General features: G+C 38.9%; 1 protein-coding gene across 3 annotated transcripts in view; it reads left to right on the top strand.

Annotated features, from left to right (window-relative positions):
- Positions 1 to 665: 665 nt before the first annotated feature.
- slc8a1a (solute carrier family 8 member 1a) overlaps positions 666 to 8,181 on the top strand; it is a 49,695-nt gene continuing 42,179 nt past the window's right edge. For all 3 annotated transcript variants that reach the window (XM_031828376.1, XM_020482269.2, XM_020482256.2), the window contains exon 1: positions 666 to 785. The gene's annotated coding sequence lies outside the window, so the exon portion shown is untranslated. The remainder of the gene's footprint in view (positions 786 to 8,181) is intronic.

Here is an 8,181-nt window from a genome sequence, read left to right as displayed (position 1 = left end):
TTCACGCACTGTACAGTGTCTTAGAGAGTAAAATGATACGACGCATGTAGTCCGTCACACACTGTGAACACGTGTAAAAGGGCTGAACACATACACACACACATTCAATAAAGCTTGCAAGTGATGGGAAATCACACAACGTACCCCTATCGTTCACATCTCTGTTACAATGCTTCCAAACGTATCGACAGACTGAAACCTTGTCACTTTGATGAACACATTGGGGAGAACTGAAACACTACTAAGATCCTCTTTTTTTCACCTCTCCTCTACGGATCCACCTCTAATCCACCCATCCCCTGGATCCATAATATGGACTTCAAGACAATTAATGGAGATATCCAATCTCCATATACCACCTCCACGGTCAAAGGGCCTGGATACAGTGGAAAATCACCCTTGAGGGAACCACTTATCCACCACATTCCTCCACTGGTGGGTGAGTTCAACATTGTCTAAAAAGTACCCACCATTCAAATTACCCACCATCCAAACCCTTTATCTCCCATGTGTCGGTGGCGACAAAGAGCTTCCAGATAGCCGGCCTACTCCAGAAGCCCAGAGTGACAGGCTCTATCAGCAGAGTCCTTGTATGGCCATGGATCGGGCTGAGGAGGACGATAAGCAGCAGCCAGCCCAGCTATGCGGCCCATGTTTAGAGAGACACCTTGGGACCGGGCATCCGCGGGAACAGTCTGTTTCTGTTCAATTTAGAGTGGTTATCGCACACCGTTCTTCCCGCTAGGTAGTACGTATTTTTCTCAGCTCCATTGGGACTAACAGAGGTGAGTAGAGGGGTTTTTGTTCGGTTGGTCATCTCGTTCATCTTTGACAAATTGGAAATGTATTTGTCACCAATGGAGTTTTTTCAAACATGGTGAGATGTTTGGCTTTGTTTTTTTGACTGTGTGAGGTGCATGGATGGTTGAACTTCCATGAATGTCGGTCACCTTGGAAAGAATGATGGTGCAGTTGACTAGCAGATGGGGAATCATCATGTGTCATCATAATTCTATGTTTTTGCATGATTGTCTTAGTGATATGATAGTCTTGTTTACGGCAGTGAGTATTTCCATTATAATATGGATTATGGGAGATTCAAATATTACATTAGCAAACCATACGATATTGATTTTCAACCCTTGTATCCAATTGGTGGCAGAAGCACCTGAACAAAAGTCCTCTACATTCAGTGAGAAATTGGACTTCCAGGCAAAGGGGGTCAGATAAATCTTCATTCAGACTTAATTAACTGGTGCAGCTCATGGAGCGGGGAAGTTAGACCACGAATAATTACAAGAACATAAATAAAAAATAAATCCATGACATACATTTTATATGACATTTAAAGAGATAGTTCTCCCAATTTACAAATGTGTATGTTTGCTCCTTTACCCAGAAATCAGATTATGGACAAGGAGGGCCTGCAATCCACACTTTGGTTTGGTTGAACTTTTGACCGCCACCACCAACAGTGATGGGACAAGACTGTAACTACCAATTGGATACCACGAAATTGGGGAGAAAAAGGGGTATAAAAATAATTTAAAATAGAAATAAGTGAATATTAGCAGTTTCTTACCAAAATGTAAGTTGATGTCCCACAGTTAACATAATTAAAATGGCATGCAGTTAACAGACATACCCAGATGCTACGCTTTTGTCCTCCCAGTTTTTGATTATCTAACGTAATGCAATGCATGACCATGGCTGAATATATCACTGTGCTGCCTATACTCTGAAACTAGGAGAACATGAATATACAGTTGCTGAAAGTGTACACAACCCTCGCACAGTCTTCACATTTTGCCACCTTAAATTTAAATCTAAGAAAGGATTAAATTCCAATTTTTTCCCCTATCGATCTACACAAGCTACTTAAAATGTTCAAAGTGAAAGACAAATTTTAGATTTGTATTGTTTATTATTAAGATGCGTCGACTGCGTATGTCTTCAGATCCCTTTTGGTGGAAGAACCTTTGGCAGCCATTACAGCTGTGAATCATTTTGAATAAGGTTCTACCAACCTTGCACAACTCTTAGGGCAACATAATGGGCATTTGCAAAGTATTCAGATGCCTTTGCTTTTCCCACATTTTGTTACATTAGTCCTATTCTAAAATGGATTAGAAACATTTATTAATCCTCATCAATCTACACACAATACCCCATAATGACAAAGTGAAAACAGTCTTTAGATTCCTACATTTTTTTAAGTTTTTTATTAAGAAATACCTTATTTACTTAGGTAAGTATTCAGACCCTTAGACTTGGAATTGAGCTCATGTGCATTCTGATTTCATTCATCATCCTTAAGAACTTTCTGCAACTTCCTAGGAGTCCACCTGTGGTTAATTCAATTGATTGGACATGATTTGTAAAGGCACTCACCTGTCTATATAAGGTCCCACAGTTTACAGTGGATGTCAGAGCAAAAACCAAGCCATAAGGTTGAAGCATGGTGGTGGCAGTGTTTTTTCAGCATCAGGGAGTTCGAGCCTAGTCAGGACTGAGGGAAAGATGAATGGAGAAAAGTACAGAGAGATCCTTGATGAAAACCTGCTCCAGAGCACTCAGGACCTCAGACAGTATTGTGTGTAGATTGATGAGGGGAAAAAAACAATTTAATGTATTTTAAAATCAGAATACTTTCCGAATGCACTGTATATCAATTGATTTTGTTAAAATTGCTCAAGCTCAGTCATTTGGGTGGGAATCTTTGATAGACAACCATTTTCAAATCTTGTCTCTGATTTTCAAGCAGATTTCAATCAGGACCGAGACTGGACCATTCAGGAACACCTATTGGAAAGACATTCTGGTGTGTCTTTGGCATTAACATTTGTGCTGAAATTGTCCCGCTGAAAATAAAACTCTGTCCCTGTGTTAGGTTTTCAGAAGACCACGGCGGGTTTTCCTCTAAACTCCCCAGTCCCTGCTGGTGCCAAGCATACCCATAACATGATGCTGCCACCACAATACTTAAAAATACAGAGGTCAAAAACATTGCATTGTATTTTTGTTTTAAAAAAGGAGAAAGAATAGTGTTGAAGCACATGGGCCTGTTATTATGATTTTTGAGCAGATGGATCATCATTTGACTAATAATCTGCAGTAACATTTTACAGACACCAGTCCCAAAGTAGTTTAGTGGAACGGCCCATCAAACAATAAATGCATACACAAAAATGGGATGGTGTGGAGAAATGCTATGGGAGAGATTTCTGTTCCCAATCCATACTTGGCCTTACAAATGTGTACACTCTACCGTCCAAACCTAACTTTCATTCAATTAAGCAGCAAACTATCCATGAAAGCTTGCATTCCCTCTATATCAATACCTACTTTAGATATATCGTGACTGCTTATCACATCTTTCACTTAGTATGTGTCATACGACGAAGCAAATGACTGTTTAAGGACTAAGGGAGTACAAGCAAAGACTGGCCAAGTGCCTGTATGCCAAAATAACCCTTTAAGCAAAAATAACTGATAGTAAAATCAGGAATGACTAACTATCTGACTGACGTTCAATAAAGTGTGTCCAGTCTGCGTGAGCCAAGAGCAAAAACATGACTGACTCAACTGTGAGTTCACCTCAACTCTCCCTCTCGCTCGATGATGAAGTTATTTGAGGTGAAAGCTTCCCAGCCCTACAATATCCGTCATTAAAACTCCACTGACTCAGAATGGAGTCAGGTTCAACTGCAGGCTGTGTCTCTGCCAAGGGACGTGCATCTACATTGTTTCAAAAGGAAACAAATCACGCACTGCGCATTTGATGAAACTGTGAAGGAAGCACTCTCGCCTCTCCCATAAGGTGAAATTCTTTTCAAGTCAAAGCTTCAAATAATGAAAGGTAGTCACTGTGTAACCTAATGTAGTAGGCGTAGAAAGAAGCCTGAGCAGAGGTCCCACTTCCATTTTTCAGGGGAAACGGAAATTAGGTTGAAAATGTTGTATCCCTGAAAACCGAATGTTTGCGTTTTCTGGTGACTGCATAGGCTAGTGTAGTGCATTTGGAGCACCATGGGCTAATTCAAAAAGTGACTGTTGCAGCATCATCTGACATATTATTCATATCTGTCAGCTGGTAAGCTAGCCTTCTACCGGAGGCCTGGAGATAGAGTGGGCTAACAAGGGGGGACAAAAGATGTCAGAGAGCTCAGCATTGGGTAACTTGACCTGACATGGCATTGCAGTGATTCAAGATTACAAGCAGGAGCAGAAACTCTTTTCTTTAGTGAGTTATAATTGACCTCAGCTTATCTGACAGGCTGGTCTCATAGACTCGACGTAAGATAGTAAACGGAAATTGGGAACACGCAAATTACTATGATATGTTATGTTTGGTGGGGTTACATAACACATAGAAACCAAGAACCAAAACTGAAAGGAGGGTGGTTGGTCAGGTGGATAGGTAGGTGTATAATGAGAACATCTAGCAACCCAAGGGTTGTGTGTTTGAATCTCATCATGGACAATTTTAGCTAATTAGCAACAACGTACTACTTTTTAGCTACTTTTTAACTACTTGGCATGTTATCTAACCCTTCTCCTATCCCTTAAGCTAACTCTTAGAGATATACATATTTCCCTTTCAAGACAATTTGATAAGTATCTAGATACATGGGGTTAAATACTATACAGGAATGATACATTTTAGTTTGAAATTATTCAGTGTGATTCAGTTTGATTAGAGGAATAACGCAAATGTCTAGCAACACAAAGGTTCTGTGTTTGAATCCCATCACGGACAACTTTAGCATTTTAGCTAATTATCAACTTTGCAACTACTTACTACTTTTTAGCTACTTTGCAACTACTTAGCATGTTAGCTAACCCTTCCCCTAATCCTAACCTTAACCCTTTATCCAAACTCCTAGGGTGTGAATCTTTCTCTTTCAAGACGATTCGATACGTATCTAAATACACAGCCTCCGATACGATACAGGAACGATAAGTTTTAGTTCGAAACGATTCAGTGCAATTTGGTTTGATTAGAGGAACGAATCGATGCGATCCGGTTCGATGAGATACGATTCGATGCACTAACATTTGTTGCATAAACATTTTCATTTTCCATTCCAAATTAAAATCTGCTGTTCATGAGCTGGGTCTCTCTGAGATGGATCTGTCTAAGCTGACTTCTGTGTGTGTGTGTGTTGGTGTGCGTGTGTGCGTATCTATGGTGTATGTAGGCACCTAAGCTGAGTCATAAGGGAAACTAGGTATCTACCACCCCACTATCAGTGATCTGAAAGCATCCACTAATTAATTTGTAATTTTTGCAGATTCAAAGTGTTAGTAATATATCAATATTTATCTTTAAAAATGAGCTATGATATAGCCGATGAATATATAGCACAACTTTGGATTTCAACCCCGTCTCATAATTTAGATTTAACTTCCGTCTGGAAGTTTTGAAGGACTTGGAGCTTCTCTTCTTCTCCTGCTTCGACCATGCAGTGCGGGTAGCAAAAGTGATTGCTGTCTTTGTTATGAAATTATCAAATTTCCCCTGTTTGTTTCAAGCAAAATTACCAAAACTATTCCTGATGGTGAACAACGAACAATGTAAATACAATCTAATGTAAGCCCCGATCAGCATACAGTATAGCCTATCTATAACAAGATGAAAGTTGTAGCTTAGGCTGGTAAAACACCATTTTCAACAGTGCATTTAATCAAAATAACCTACTGAATTACATTGATTGTCACTCAACTAATAAAGCCTAATAATGCGCAAGCCATTTTACAAACATTTGAATGCTGAAGTTAACACGCAGATGTGCCAGATCGAAAATAGGCCTACCTCTAGTTGGTCAGCGCATGAAGCTGCGCACAGCACGCAGTTTGAATATAGTAGGGTACTGATATTGCCTGGGGTTGTTTAGCATGCAAAATGACTGGAAAATCGATGACCGTCAACATAATTACATGCTTAGTTCGACACTGAAGGAAAGGACACATATTTTTGGAAGGAAGTCTTTTGAGCAACAACCCTAACCTTAACCCCTAACTCCTAGCTAATGTTAGTGTTAGCCACCTAGCTAACGTTAGACACAGAATTTGTAACATATCATACATATTGCAAATTCTCGTTATATTGAATGAATTTGCAATTCGTAACATATCATACGAAATAGATGACGGACATCCACAAATTAATACATACCATACCAAATGTAACATACTAATTTGAGTGTCGTATTTTTGTTTATTATCTTACGTCTACCTCTGAGTCCAGGTTGCATTGGGGCTTCTCTGTAAATACTTAATGAAATAAATAGCTTGGGATCAGACTCCTGAATTGTCCAAATGGGTAAAAAAAAACTTTAAAAAACGTAGGCCTATATCCTGTCAAACATAACAATATTGCTTTTGGATAAGGATCCTAGCATTTTTTTCCATTTTTGCCTAAATTGATATACCCAAATCTAAAGCTGCTTGTAGGTCAGGCATTGAAGCAAGGATATGCATATTCTTGATACCATTTGAAAGGAAACAAACTTTGAAGTTTGTGGAAATGTGAAATTAATGTAGGAGAATATAACACATTAGATCTGGTAAAAGAAAATACAAAGAAAAAAACAGCTGTTAATATTTTTTTTACCATCATCTTTGAAATACAAGAGAAAGGCCATAATGTATCATTCCAGCCCAGGCTGGATTTTTGCCACTATATGGCAGCAGTGTATGTGCAAACTTTTAGACTGATCCAATGAACCGTTGCATTTCTGTTCAAAATGTTGTATCAAGACTTCCCAAAATGTGTAATTGGTTGATGAATAACTTTTCAAGTTCATAACTGTGCACTCTCCTCAAACAATAGCATGGTATTATTGCACTGTAATAGCTACTGTAAATTGGACAGTGCAATTAGATTAACAAGAATTTAAGCTTTCTGCCAATATCAGATATGTCTATGTCCTGGGAAATGTCCTTGTTACTTACAACCTCATGCTAATCGCATTAGCCTACGTTGGCTCAACCGTCCCGTGGGGGATCCACTGATCCTGAAGAAGTGTTAAATATTTATTGTATAAAGGATATCAAAAAATAGCATTATGGCTAAACAAAATGGAGCATATCTAGGTTTGCATTTAGGCCTAGGTTGCATTAACCTCCAATACTATATTAATATTGTGCCAATAATGTCGTTTCCTCAAGTAAGTGCTTCTAAAATACATGAGATGAAGATACAGCACTGATTTGTTCAAACTTGATTCGTGTTCAAGTTTTGGTTAGATATAATGAAACTAATCCTAAAATAAACTGTTAGAATTAATGCATTATTTTTTTTCTCAAGACAGCAAATCAAATAATATATGGAAATGAATTCCCTCATTGCTTTGCATCAGTATCGAAAAAACATTATTACATCACTTGGGAGATGAGAGCATGTACATTAAAACCAGGATGAGAGAAGAGAGAGAGGGGGGAGGGGGAGACAGAGCAAGAGAGTGAGAGAGAGCAGTCCCGAGGAAGCGCGCGTTGAGAGCCCATGATTGTCTCTAGTCGGCTATCTACAGTGTGGCAGAACATTTCGATTTTTTGGGTACGAAGGGTTTACCTATACAACAATTCAAGATTTATTGACGATGGCGCAACTTACATCATTGTTTTATAAAGGGTTGGAAATTGAGGATTTCTCAAGTACTTCTGTATCCTTTCTTCAACCTCAAATTATTTTTGAGTAGTTTAGAAATTCCGTTCCCCATTACGTGGATTAAAACGGTAGGCTAGCATTCTGGGCAACTACTGTCACTTGAAATGTTACACATTTTTGTAGGCTACGTTATCAGCTAGTTGTCTTTAAATCTTACCTGTAAAGAACATGTGAATGGATGTACTGTAAATTGCGGACTAGATTGCTGTCAGCTGTCATTGTCTGATACTGTATCTTTGTGATTTCATGTTGCAAATGAGAATCGTGTAATTAGGACAGATGTTGCCTAGCCTTTCTCAAAATAATAACCTATGTAAAGAAAGATAAGACTATGAAAGACATTTTACTATCGCCAGCTTAAGCCAGCCCTAGCCTTCTGGGGGCCCTAAACAAGATTGAGTTGGGGTGGCCCGACTTCGGGCAAACATTTTATTGACTCCCCTCTTGATGGTGGAGAGAACGTTTTTTGTTTTTAAGTTCATTCCCTGCAATTCTACACATTTTGTCAT

Source organism: Oncorhynchus kisutch, linkage group LG1 (genome assembly GCF_002021735.2).
Source record: "Oncorhynchus kisutch isolate 150728-3 linkage group LG1, Okis_V2, whole genome shotgun sequence".
NCBI lineage: Eukaryota > Metazoa > Chordata > Actinopteri > Salmoniformes > Salmonidae > Oncorhynchus > Oncorhynchus kisutch.
Note: the sequence above shows the minus strand (reverse complement) of the source record. Positions and strands in the feature narration are given on the sequence as shown.